The following is a 13,435-nucleotide window of genomic DNA, read 5'->3' on the forward strand; positions in this document are numbered from 1 at the left end:
GCCCTCTCCCAAGTTCGGGCAGCCTTACATGTCTTGGGAGGGCTATGAATTTATCTTAGACTTTTTTTTTGGTATATAATGAGATAAAATCGAGTAATAATATAATAATATATAATAATAAAATAAAACAATCACTTATACAGTGGTTACATAATATAAAGTGGAATATAATACAAATATGTTATAAATATATAACTTGTTATATTTGTATGTATATTAAGATAGTCATAAATATATATATAAGGTGTCCATAAAGCCTGGAAATGTAGACAAATATGCACAACGTTGTCTAGGACATTTTCCCTTATTTTTAATATAAACACATATACATGCTCATCTAACTTATTTGCAGATTTTATATTTTATTTATTTATATTTTATTTTATTTGTTATATTTTATTTAAGTATATTATTATTATATGTCCCATGATCCAGCTCTCACAAAACCCAAAAGTTGGGTATAAAATACCCATTGTCCAGATGAGGAAACCGAGATCCGGAGGTTCAGAATCTTGACCCAGGTGGCAGAGACGGGATCAGAACTCCATGATTCACGCTCTTGTCACTGGCCTCATGGCCTTGTAGGTGTTCTTCTCATTAGAAGGATGAATGGGAGATCCATGATTTGACCAAAGCCCTGTTCTCGCGGCATGCTTCCAGGGCCACACCTGCTCATCGTGCAGCTGGGATTTGTGCGTGTGTCCCGTATTCACCCTCAGCAGCCTCTTGTCCCTCTCTTTGTATGAATCCTTTCTGGCTGTCCCTGGAGGGGCCCAGCCATGTTTCCTAGGGCCCTCTGGACTCCTGCCTTCGCATGACTTCCAGGCACTTGGTGCTAAAGCCGTCAGTGAAAGAACTGAGACGTGGTGGCACTGACCACACTAGAGAGTGTTGGGTTTTATGCCTGTTATTCCTCAGATTCTAGAACCCTCTGAGAAGCACAGCTCTATTTCTGTCCTGGTTACACCCTTGGAAATGAGCAGAGAGGCATTCTGGAACCACTCAGCTGGAAAGAGCTCAGCTAAGAGCCTGGGGTGAGCAGCCCCCTCGGGAAAGATATGAACTCTCAGGCTCAGGGGACACGGCCCTATGAAGCTCCTTCCCACGTGTCATTTGCCGAGTGACGTGACAAACCTATCCCACTCAGTGGGTGGCACACTGTGATGTCTAATTCTTGTCGTGGGTGATAGTTCATAAGCTCTTCTTTCACCTCACATCTTTACTCCCTTCCTTCCTGACAAAGTCCCCTTTCTCCCTCCCTGAAGGGTTTTGCAGAGTCTCTGCGAGCTGGCTGTGCTGCTTTAGAAGGTCCATGCCTCCCCGAGCCCACTGCCCAGGCCCCATGCCCTAGTGTACTCCCACGGGTACTAGTTAGAGCACCAGGGGCCCTTCAGCCCTGTGTGTGGCCTTGAGCAGCTGATTTCACCTCTTTGGGTCCAGTCCTTAATCTGCAAAGTGGGGGTCTGAACCTTGCCCTCGGTGGAGGGTGGCAAGAATTAGACAAGATCCTGCATTTGGCAGCTCTTTGAAAATTGACCCTGAACCCTGCACCAGCATGGTGATCATTGTATAACATACTTTTTCTCTGTATTTTTTTTTATAAGACTTTAATGTTTTTCTAGAACCCAAATATAGGCAAACACATTCTTCTCATAAAAATCAAACACAGAAGTATATAAAGTCTTACTCCTCCCTCCTTTCCTTCTGTTCTTCTGTAATTAGTACTCCGATTGTTTGATGTGTTTCCTTCCAGTTTTTTATTTACCTATATATTTGTGGACTTGGAGAAATAGAGCGCTAATTGTTTTTGTTTGTTTGTAAGTGATAACATCCTGGATACATTATTCTATAACTTTTTTTTATCACCCAACGATATGTCTTAAAGGTGTTTTCATGCCAGTACATTTATAGTGGAATAATAGATCTGCATCTTTCCTTTTAACTGCTGCGTAGTATTCTGTAGTATGGATTCACAAGAATGTTTGAAATGGTTCCTTATTGATGGGCCTGTAAGTTTTTCAGTAGTTTTGCTTTAGCTGAAATGAACATTTTATGCACCCATATAAATGTCTTATCTAGGACAGATGTGGAAGAATGAAAGAGATGGATTCAAAGGTATGTGTATTAAATTTCAGTGAGAAAAGTGCCAGATTCCACTGATGGATCCCTTGGCTCTAGGGACAGCCCAGTGAGGGTGGAGGACCAGAGCACTGTGCACTGTGGCAGGCTATGGGGGTAGGGTAAGAGGTACCCTGGGGGTCCACGGATGGCTGGGTTTCGGGGGTGTGACGTGAAGCTTCCATCAGTCAACAAGCTCTCTCTCTCGGCTACGCTCAGCTTCCTGGCAGCATGACAGAGCCCACTGCTCCCAGCTGGCTGGGATGGCTTCTGTGTGCTGGTGGAGCTGGTGTTGGGGAGGCTGCTGGGGCGTTAGCTCACAGCGGGTTGGGAATGTGGGGTGGCAGCTCCCCCGCTCTCATGAGCTCACAGCAGTGGCTGAGTCAACCTCCTCCACCTACCAGGACAGTGTGAGTCGTTCCATAGAAAGGCAGCGCTGGGGAACTTACTGGATTTTCTTCTCTCACTCTGCATTGCCTTCAGGCGAATGCCCGGGCACCAGGGACCCCCGTCTGGCCTCAGACTTGCCTGAGCCCCAACCTCATGTTCCCACTACGCATTTTTTTAAAAACAGCTTTAATTTACATATCATAAAATTTGCCCATTTTAAATATACCTTTCAATGATTTTCAGTAAATTCACAGAGTCGCACATCCATCACCACAACCCAGTTTTATAACATTTCATCAGCCCCAAAGGAAACTTTGTGACCGTTTGTAGTCACTCCTGGTTCCCACCCCCACCTCCAGGCGGTCGCTCATCTATTTTCTGCCTAAATAGATTTGCTTTTCTGGACATTTCATATTGCATGGACTCATACAATATGTGATCTTACATGATGACTGCTTTCATTGAGAATGTTTTCAGGCTACATCCAGGTTGTGACATATATCAAGACTTCATTCCTTTTCATAGCCCTATCGTATCCCAGTATATGGCTAGACCACCTTTTGTTTATTCATTTAGCAATTGGTGAACACTTAGATTATTTCCCTTTTGGGTTATGATGAATAATGCTGCTGAGAACATTTATGTGCAACTCTTTGTGTGGACATACGTTTTCATGTCTCTTGGGTAGTTACCCAGGAATGGCATTGCTAGGTCATGTGGTAAATTTATGTTTAACTTTTTTAAAAACTTGCTAAACTCTTTTCCAAAATAACTTCATCCTTTTACATTTTCAAACCCCGTTTTGCAGATGAGGTCGTTGAAGCTCGCAGAGGCTATGTCACTTGCCAAGGTCTCACAGGTTTTCAGTGTCAGACTTAGGACTTGAAGGCAGATCAGTTGTCTCTGAAGCCCATGCTTTTAACTACCATATGGTCATGGCACCTCCTGCGTTTGATTTTCCCTAGAAAACAAGAGAACCACTCACTCATGGTTCTGATCTGCGTTACGTTGGGCCTTAAGGACCCTGGAGTTTCTGCTGGCCTCTTGGGTCTTTTGTATCGGGAGTCTCTGGATAAGCTCTTTCTCCCTAGCGGAAACTTCTTTCTGAGGCCACTTGGGTTCGGGCTTCCTTGAAACCACTGAACATTTGTTAACGTGTCATGGCTTCTGTTCTCGCAGAATATGTAGGGTTTTCTTTATGGAAACTCTATTCACATTCGAAAGTTTGAGTGATTCTTCTGTAGCCTAAATTTAGCTCTTCAACTGTTATTCTCATGGTAAAGGTTTTCAAACTTTTTTTTTAAGCAGTGGAAACTTTTCTTTAAATGACATATTATGCAGAAACCCAATATGTAAAAGAGATGTAAGAGCTATTCTGGCCGAAGTTGGCTGGGGGTGAGGGGGGAGGGTTCTGGAAGCTGGTCCACCCCATGCCTTTCCCACCCCTGCCCCTGCAAACCTCTCCCTGTCTCCCCCACCCCAGGCGCACTGGCAGACACCTGGGCTCTGCACGGCACCCCGAAACCATTGATTCATCTAAAGGAAACACAGCTCTGACTTTCACTTTTGATGATTTTGAAAAAGGAATTTTCTTTACTTTTAATTACAAAAATAATGCATTCTTGTAGAAAGTCTTAAAAGCGCAGAAAAAAAGAAACATTAAGAGGAGAATAAAATCACGCACACTCCCACTGAACAGCAGCAACCATTGATAATATTTTGGTATTGTTTTATCAGCCAGGGTTCTGATGGTAAACAAATGGTGTTCTCACATGGGGTAATTTGAGGAAAGTTTATTAAAGAGGAAATTTGCAAAGGGTTTAGGAAAATAGTCCTCAAATTCTTTTTTTTTGTCTCAGAACCCTTTTATATTCTTAGAAACTGACAACCCCCAAGAGCTTTTGTTTAATTGGGTTCTATCTATTAATATTTACCATATTAGAAATTAAAACAGGAATGAAAATAAATGAAATAAAATACATAAAATAGATATTATTCATGAAAATATAACATGAAATTCATTATCTGTCGTATTAGTTTACTATTGCTGCTTAGCAGATGAGCTCAAATTTTAGACGCTAAAAACAATGAACATTTGCCATTTCACACGATTTCAGTGGGTCAAGAATCCAGGAGTGGCTTAGCTGGGTGGTTCTAGCTCAGGATCTCTCAGAGGTTATGACCACCTCAAGGTTGAACTGGGACTGGAGGATCTGTTTCCAAGATGGCTCGCTCACATAGCTCTTGGCAGGAGGCCTCAGTTTCCTGTCTTCTCAGCTCCTTCATAGGGCTGCTTGAGTGGCCTCTCAACATGGCAGCTGGCTTCCTTCAGAGTGAGTGATCTGTACTTATGAACAAGGAGAAAATGACAATGCCTTTTATTACCTAGCCTTGTAAATCAAATACCATCACTTCTGCCATATTTTATTCATTAGAAGCGATTCACTAAGTCCAGCTCACCCTGAAGGGGAATGGAATTAGGCTCCATTTCTTGAAAGGAGGAGAATTTGTGAACATGTTCTAAAACCACCACACATGTTAATCTAAGTAGTTCTATGAAAAATAATGACATTTTTCAAAACAAAAAAAATAGGAGAGTAGTCTTGTTTTATACTTTTGCAAATTTTTTTAAGGTCTGGTTTGAAAGAAGACAGCTGGATTCTCTTATCTGCTTCTACATTCAATATGTTATGATATGTTATTTTTGTTGAAGTAAATGAAGAAAATCTTACCTCACTCAGATATGTAGTTGGAAAGGAGAGGAAATATTTTAATTGCCTTTCCAGATAATGGTGGCTGTTTTCTGATATCATAATCAAACTCAACAGGTGGTAATTTCTTGAAGGTCAATTGCAATGTGGAATCTGACACCACATCAATTTTTAGCTTTTCTTACTCTGTTACATCAAAATTCATTGGTCTAGCTTGTATTTGGAATGGCTCTCTTAGCCTTGCATACTTTTTAAACATGATGTATTAGAAAATACCAGTTCACTTCTTTTTGGATATTACATCAAAAGTACAAGCAACCAAAGCCAAGGGAAACAAGTAGGACTATATCAAACTAAAAAGCTTCTGCACAGCAAAGAAAATGAACAAAATGGAGAGGCAACCTACAGAATGGGAGAAAATATATGCAAACCATATATCAAATAAGGGGTTAATTTGCAAAATATGTAAGGCACTCACATACCAATAGCAACCCCCCCCACACACATAATCCAATCAAAAATGGGCAGAAGACCTGAATAGATATTTTTCCAAAGGAGATGTAGAAATGGCCAACAGGTACATGAAAAGGTGTTTAACATCACTAGTCATCAGAGAAATGAAAACCAAAAGCACAATGAGATATCACTTCATACCTGTTAGAATGCTTATCAAAAAGATAAGAAGTAGTAAGTGTTAGTGAGGATGTGGAGAAAAGGGAACCCTTGTACATTGTAGGTAGGAGTGTAAATTAATAAAGCCTTTATGGAAAACAGCATGGAGGTTCCTTAAAAAGTTAAAAATAAAAGTACCATATGATCCAGCAGTACACTTCTGGGTATATATTAAAAAAAAAATGAAATCACTACCTTGTAGAGATATCTGCAGCCCAATGTTCATTGCAATATTATTCACATATTCACAACAGCCAAGATATGGGAACAACCTAAACGTCCATCAACGGATGAATGGATAAAGAAAATTCTATCTATGTCTTTTTTATGGCTGAATAATATTCCATATATATAAGTTCTGGGGATCTAATGCACAACACAGTAACTATGGTTAACAATATATTATACACTCGAAAGTTGCTAACAGAATAGATCTTAAATGTTGTCACCATACACATGCAAAAAGGTCATTAGGTGAGGAAATAGAAGTGTTAACTAGTTTTACCGCAGTAACCATTTCACAGTATATGTGTGTATCAAGTCATCACGTTGTAGACCTTAAACTTTCACAATGTTATATGTCAGTTATATCTCAATAAACCTGGGAGAAGTAAAGAAAATATTAGTGCACCGAGTTATGCAGATCTTTTAAATGCGGACACATTTCATTATACAATATTTTAAAAAATTATCATCTCAACACCGATCTCATTAGAAAAGTCTTTGCCTGAAAGTTTAAGTTCTGTTATCAGCAACAAACATTAACAACTGCGAGAGGATCTCTGTTCATTTCAGAGAAAAAGATGAATAACCATTGTTTGCCAGTCATTCTTTAAGTAAAAATGGTGTTTGATGAGAGAAGGAGCTAGCTTAGCATACAACTTAAACAATTGCTCAACTAATACAGATGGAGACAATGGTCACACCTCATGTGTACTTCTCATTTTGTCATACAGAATATTAAAAAGACATATACTCAAGGGTTCATACATTTTACTGCTTCATCAAGGACATTTTAAAGTGAAACTGGCACTGATTTTTTTCTGGTTACAATGTGTGTGTTTTTGTGTTTTTATTGAGACTTTATTTTTTAGAGCAGTTTCAGGTTCATAGCAAAATATGGGGAAGGTACAGAGATTTCCCATATGCCCCTGGCCCCCATATGTCCCTGGCCCCCACAAATGCACAGCTTTCCCCGTTATCAGCAGTCACCAGAGTGCTTCATTTATCACAACTGATAAACGTAAATTGACATGTCATAATCACCCAAGGCCCACAGTCTACATTAGGCTTCTTTCTTGGTGTTGTACATTCTATGGGTTTGGACAAATGTATAAGGGCATGTACCCATTGTTACGGTATTATACAGAGTATCAGTGTATTTTCACTGCCCTAAAAATCCTGCTTTGTGCCTATTCATTCCTCCGCCCTCTCCAACTCCTGGCAACCACTGATCTTTTTACTGTCTCCACAGTTTTTGCTTTTCCAGAATGTTGTATAGTTCAAATTGACCTCTTTCACTTAGTAATATGCATTTAAGGTTCTGCCATGTCTTTTCATGGCTTTATCGTTCATTTATTTTTAATGCTAAATAATATTACATTGTCTGGATGTATCACCATGTATTTATCTATTTACCTACTGAAGGAGATCTTGGTTGCTTCTAAGAAACAAATTATTCATAACTTTGGCAATTATGCATAAAGCTGCTATAAACATCCGTGTGCAGGTTTCTGTGTGGACGTAAGTTTTCAACTCCTTTAGGTAATATCTAGAAGCGAGATGGCTGGATCGTATGGTAAAAGTACGTTCTGTTTGGTAAGAAACCACCAGACAGTTTTCAAAAGTGGCTGTACCATTCTTATTCTCACCAGCAATGGATAAGAATCCCATTGTTCCACATCCTCACCAGCATTTGGTGCTGTCAGTGTTGTGGATTTTGGCCATTTTCATGGGCGTGTAGTAGTATCTCATTGTTGCTTCCATTTGCATTTCCCTGATGACGTATGACGTGGAGCATCTTTTAATATGCTTGTTTGCCATCCGTATATCGTCTTTGGTTTGATTTCTGTTTTTACTGTGCACATGAAGCAGGGAATACAGTGATTCCTGGCACGCTTTGGTGCCACTGGACTGACTGTGCTACAGCGGCAATGGTTTTACCCACCACTGCGTTTGCACCATCAGTACAAATGTCAGCACAGTGCAAATGGCAAATACTCTCTTAATGTTACAATGGAAATAGTTTTGACCTCTCGAATACCCTGAAAGAGCGTTGGGAGCCACTTTGAGAACCATTGGTTTACAGGAACCAACAAGGAATGGCACAATACCCTGGGGCTAGAAAAAGTGGGGTGATGCTACTACCCCAAACATGAAGGGGCCAAGGGAAGGGGAACCTACTGGACCTTCAATGGGGTACTGTATATTCAGGGTGGCCAAACAGGAGTCGTGGCTTCCTTGACTGTCTTCTAGTCTTTTCACCATGCTTCCTATTACCAAACAGAACCGAAATGCAGCAGGCAAGGAAGTCTTTGATGTAGTCCAAGTGGTTGGGCTTCTCCAGGCATGAAGAAGGGTGGATGTGGAGGGACAGATGGGACATACCTAACTCGGTTGTTTTCAGCTTTTTGTGTCTACGGCAAACATAGAGCGGATGTGTGTGTATTTAAAAAAACATCTTTTGCCCTAACATTTATCAGTTCAACAAAATTAGGCATCTACCCTGTGCTTTGAAGAATCCAGGCAAAGTGATGATGTAAATAAGGACTGGGGTGAGAGGCCGTGTGTAAGCAATGGTGTCGGGGGAAACATCTCTGAGGAGGTGTGGTAGGCTGAGCTCTGAATGTGGAGAAAGAGGGAGCCATGTGGGAATGTGGAGGAAATATCTCAAGGACCTGAGTAGGATAAGAGGTAGAGAGGTAGCCTGGGGAATATTGATTCTTGAAAACTGTGGCAGGAGATATACATTTAATTTGATTGAGATGAAAAGCCACTGGTGTGTTCTGAGAAGGGAATCATATGATGGGATATAGACTGTGCAAAACTTTTCCCAGAGAGTAGACTATGGGTGTATTCTCGTGGGAACATGAGTGGGAGCAGGAAGGCCTCATCAGAAACTATTGCGGTAGCCTAGGTGAGAACCTGTGGTGGTTGCTGTGAGATGGAGAAATGAGAAGGTAGAGCTGACAGAGCTGCATGTCAGGAGATGAAAGGAGGGCCTCAGTGATGACTCCTTTTGGCTTGAGAACTTAGGTGGATGATGGTGCAATATTTTGAGGCTGGGGAGATGCGGATTGGAGAGAGTCAAGAGTTCTGTAGGACTATCCAAATTGACATGCACTTTGAACATCCAAGTGGAGCTCTTTAGAAGACAGGTAAATAAGTGAGTTTGGAGCTCAGGGGAAAAAAATCAGTGATGGATATAAAAATCGAGGTGTTATCAGTTTACAAATGCTATCTTTTTATAACCAAGGAACTGTATGAGATCATTTAGGAAGCAAGAGAGATAGAGCAAAGAAGGGGCTCCAAGAGAAAGCCCTGGGACACCTCAATAGCTACATGCCGGGCCAAGAAGAAGACAAAGGAGAGACCAAGGGTGGCATAAGGAACACTAGGCCGGCGTGGCATCTCACAAACGTAAGGAGGAAGGAGGCGTTTTTAGGAGGAAGGGTTGTCAGCTGAGTCAAAAGTTCCTTAGAGGTTGACTGTTTTATCTTGTCTTTATATAGTCTTTGGAAAAGAGATTTTTAATGATGACTTCATAGACCCTTGTCTGAGTGTACCGTAATTTATGTAATCTCTCTCCTATTATTGGATTTTGAGGCTGTTTCTAATTTTTGCTACTAAAAAGTTATGCCATGGTGATTATCATTGTATAAAAGTATTTGACCACCACTTTGATTATTTGCTTATATTCCTAGAGGCTCAATACATTTGAGGATATAAACATCTGCAAAGCTTCAGTATAAACTGCTCATTTGGTGACCTAAAAGGTTGTGTCAGTTTGCACACCCACCAGCAGTGAGTACCAGGCTTGCATCACCACTGCCTTCCTCATCAACACTGGATGATGCACCTTTGCTCGTATATTTGATATGTGGAAAATAGTCCTGTTGTCTTAATTTGCATATAATTGAGAAGTTTAAGTTTGAATACCTATTCATGAGCTAACTGGTCATTTCTTTGTCTTCTCTGAGTTATCTATTTTTTTGTCTATATTTTCACTAGTGTGTTTCTTTTTCTTATTAATTTCAGTGATTGTGTATGTTTGTGTGAGAGAGGAGAGAGGGAGAGAACGAGAGGAAGGGAAAGAATGAAAATGGACAGAGAGATGTCAACTCTTTGTTGTCATGTAGGGTGCAAATATTTTCTGCGTTGTGTGTGTGTGTGTGTGTGTGTGTTTGCTTTCACATTTTGTTTATAGTAGTTGTATTTATGTCCTGGAGTTTAATTTTTATGTAGTCAAACCTAATGATATTTGCCTTTTTCCCATTATTTTGTTCTTTGCTTTTATCCCTCTAAAACAGAGGTCAGGAAGCTATGACTGGAAGGCCAAATCTTCCTACCATCTGTTTTTGTAAATAAAGTTTTATTGGAACACAGCTGAACTCATTCATTTACATATTGTCTGTGGTGGCTTTCACACTATAGCAGCTGATTGCATAGTTGCGATAGAGACCATCAAGCCGGCAAAGATGAAAATATTTACTCTCTGGCCCTTTACAGAAAGCTGGCTGACTCTTGCTGTAAAGTGTTTCCTCATCTAGCGATATATATTAACCCGTATGTTCTTGCAGATTTTTGTGGCCTTAAGTAAAGTAAATATGTAATCCTTCTGGATCTCATTTCAGTATAAAGTAGTAAATGAAATTTAGAGTTATCAATCGTCCTAGCATTCTTCCCTTCCCTTTGAGTTTGCGAGGCCACCTTAATACTCTAGTGTCATCCGTGAAGAGGAGTAATGTTCCAAGCTGTTTATTCTGTTCCAACAATCTGTTTTTGTGCCAGTTACACAGTGTGTTGATCTTATGGCTTTATATTGTGGCTTAGTATCTGGTAGAACAAGTCCTTCCTCATATTGCTCCTCTTTTGCAAAATGTTCTTGGTTATTTTCAGCTGTTCACGTACTATTTAATACTTTTTGGTTACGTTTTCCTTCCAAAGTTCAAAGATAGATTCCTCTAAAATTGATTAATATTATAAATGGGTATAGAATTTCTATCTTACATAATGAAAAGAGTTGTGGAGATGGACGCTGGTGACGATTGCACAACAACGTTAATGTACTTAACGCCACTGAATTGTACACTAAAAAATGGTTAAAATGGTAAATTTTACATTATGTATATTTTAGCACAATTTAAAAAATTAATTTGGTAAATGGAGACCTTTGTCATAATGCATTTTCTAAGTAGGCAAATACGACATGTCTCTATTGGGCAAGTATTCTTTTTATGTCCTTTAAGAAAACTATAGGTTTGTTTTTGTTTTTGTTTTACCCTATAAGTCTTGTTTATTTCTTGAAAAGGAGGCTTTAAGTTTTTGTGTATTAATTTTGTAGCAAGCCTTTTAACTGAACTCTCCTTAGTCTCAGTTTTTCACTAGTTTTTTGGGGGGGTTTCTGTGTAGAAAATAACATTATTTGCAGATGAGAAGGTTGTCTGTTCATGCTAGCATTTCACTGAGTCTGTAATGCCCATAGTTTACCCTCCCATCTCTTCTCTCCAGGCAAACAACTCCTATGCCCTTGGCTGACTTTTATGAGATATGACTTTGAGATTTGTGAACATGCTCTGCTTTGTCTGTATCTTTCCCAAAGTCTGATCTGGCTCACCTTAGGGTGCACAGAACTGTCACTCTCTTCATTCTGGTTGAGTTTGTCTGTTAGCATGTCCCAAGTTTCTGTTGGCTTTTGGGACAGCTACCGTTGACTCATATCAAGCTTATAAGAAACTAAAACCCTCAAGTCTGTTTTCCATGTGTGAAGTTACATCTTTGCCATTCTATCCTTGTGCACTTGATTTAAAAAAAAAAAAACGTTTGTTGAAATATATTCTTCATACTGACAAGAGAAAAACCGTTGCATTTTCTTATGTTGAGCGCACCCCTGTAACTAGCACTCCCTCAGATCAAGAAACAGAACATCACCAGCACCCCCAGAAGCCTTCCTGGGCATACAGGTGGTTTTCATATTGAAGTCGAGGCTCTACATTTATCTTGTTGAGTTTTGAGCCCATTATCCATCTGCTAAAATAATTTTGGATTCTTGAATGATAAATTAAGATTTCTGTATTACCAGTGACAGAAATCCAGCTCTAACTTAAGCATATAGGGGCCTACCAAAAAATGTCTCTGGGTAGATGACTGTCAGCAACATGAAGTGTATATACTATCCTTTAGTAACCCCAATAGGAATACCTTCTCTTTCCAACAATGTGCCCAGTTCAACAAGTCAGAATTGAATCTCACTGGCTAAGATTAGCTATATACCTACCTCCGAGCCAATCATATTGCCTAGAGCAGGATGCAATGCTATGATTGGTCTGGTCTGAGTCATATGCCCACCCTTGGAGTTACCCCCTCCTAAAACACATGAACTAAAACTTGGAGATATGTTGTACCTACCCTAAGGAAAATTGGAATTACCAGAAGGAGGGAAAATGGATGCTGGCCAGGTCATAAATAAATATGTCTACTTCATATGAAATATTCACCAGGAATTTCTACTACACAAGCATACCTCATAGATATTGTGAGTTTGGTTCCAGAACACTCTAGTGACTCACATATGAATTCTTTGGTTTACCACTGCATATAAAAGTTATGTTTACATTATGCTGTAGTCTAGTATCTAATAACTATAGCATCATGTCTAAAAAACAGTACACACGTGAATTAAAAAATATTTTATTGCTAAAAAATCCTAACCTTTATTTGAACCTTCAGCAAGTCATAATCTTTTTGCTGGTGGAGGGTCTTGCCTTGATGTTAATGGCTGCTGAATGATCAAAGATCACTATAACAAATATAATAATGAAAAAGTTTGAAATATTGTAAGAATAACCAAAATGTGACACAGAGACACGAAGTAAGCAATCACTGTTGGAAAATGGTGCTGATAGATTTACTCAATTCAGTGTTGCCACAGACCTGCAATTTGTAAAAAAACCGACAATATCTGTAAAAGGTGATAAAGTGAAGCACAATAAAGCAAGGTATGCCTATATGTCATTCATGAATGCAAAGAGCATTTGCCTTCTAGACGAGAGTTGTCCAGTAGAACTTTTTGCCAATGATGGAAATACGCTGTCTAATATGGTAGCTGCTAGTCACATGTGACTACTAAGCACTTAAAATGTGACTAAGATGACTGAAGAACTGAAGTTTTGATTTTATTTAATTTAAAATAATTTAAGTAGTTCACTGTGGTTAGGTTACAGGCTAACTGTTAAGCTACTATATTGGACAACATAGTCCTGGACCATTATTCAAATCCCTGATGAAAATGTTGAGTAGGTCATGGCCAAAGACAGAGCCTGGGA

The 13,435-nt window shown here is 39.6% G+C and overlaps 1 protein-coding gene across 1 annotated transcript in view; it reads left to right on the forward strand.

The window, feature by feature from the left end:
* The window catches only part of PPP1R16B (protein phosphatase 1 regulatory subunit 16B), an 89,338-nt gene that overhangs the window by 25,246 nt on the left and 50,657 nt on the right, over positions 1 to 13,435 (forward strand). The window lies entirely within an intron of this gene.

This window comes from Pteropus medius, unplaced genomic scaffold, assembly GCF_902729225.1.
Source record: "Pteropus medius unplaced genomic scaffold, Ma_sr-lr_union100, whole genome shotgun sequence".
Lineage (NCBI taxonomy): Eukaryota > Metazoa > Chordata > Mammalia > Chiroptera > Pteropodidae > Pteropus > Pteropus medius.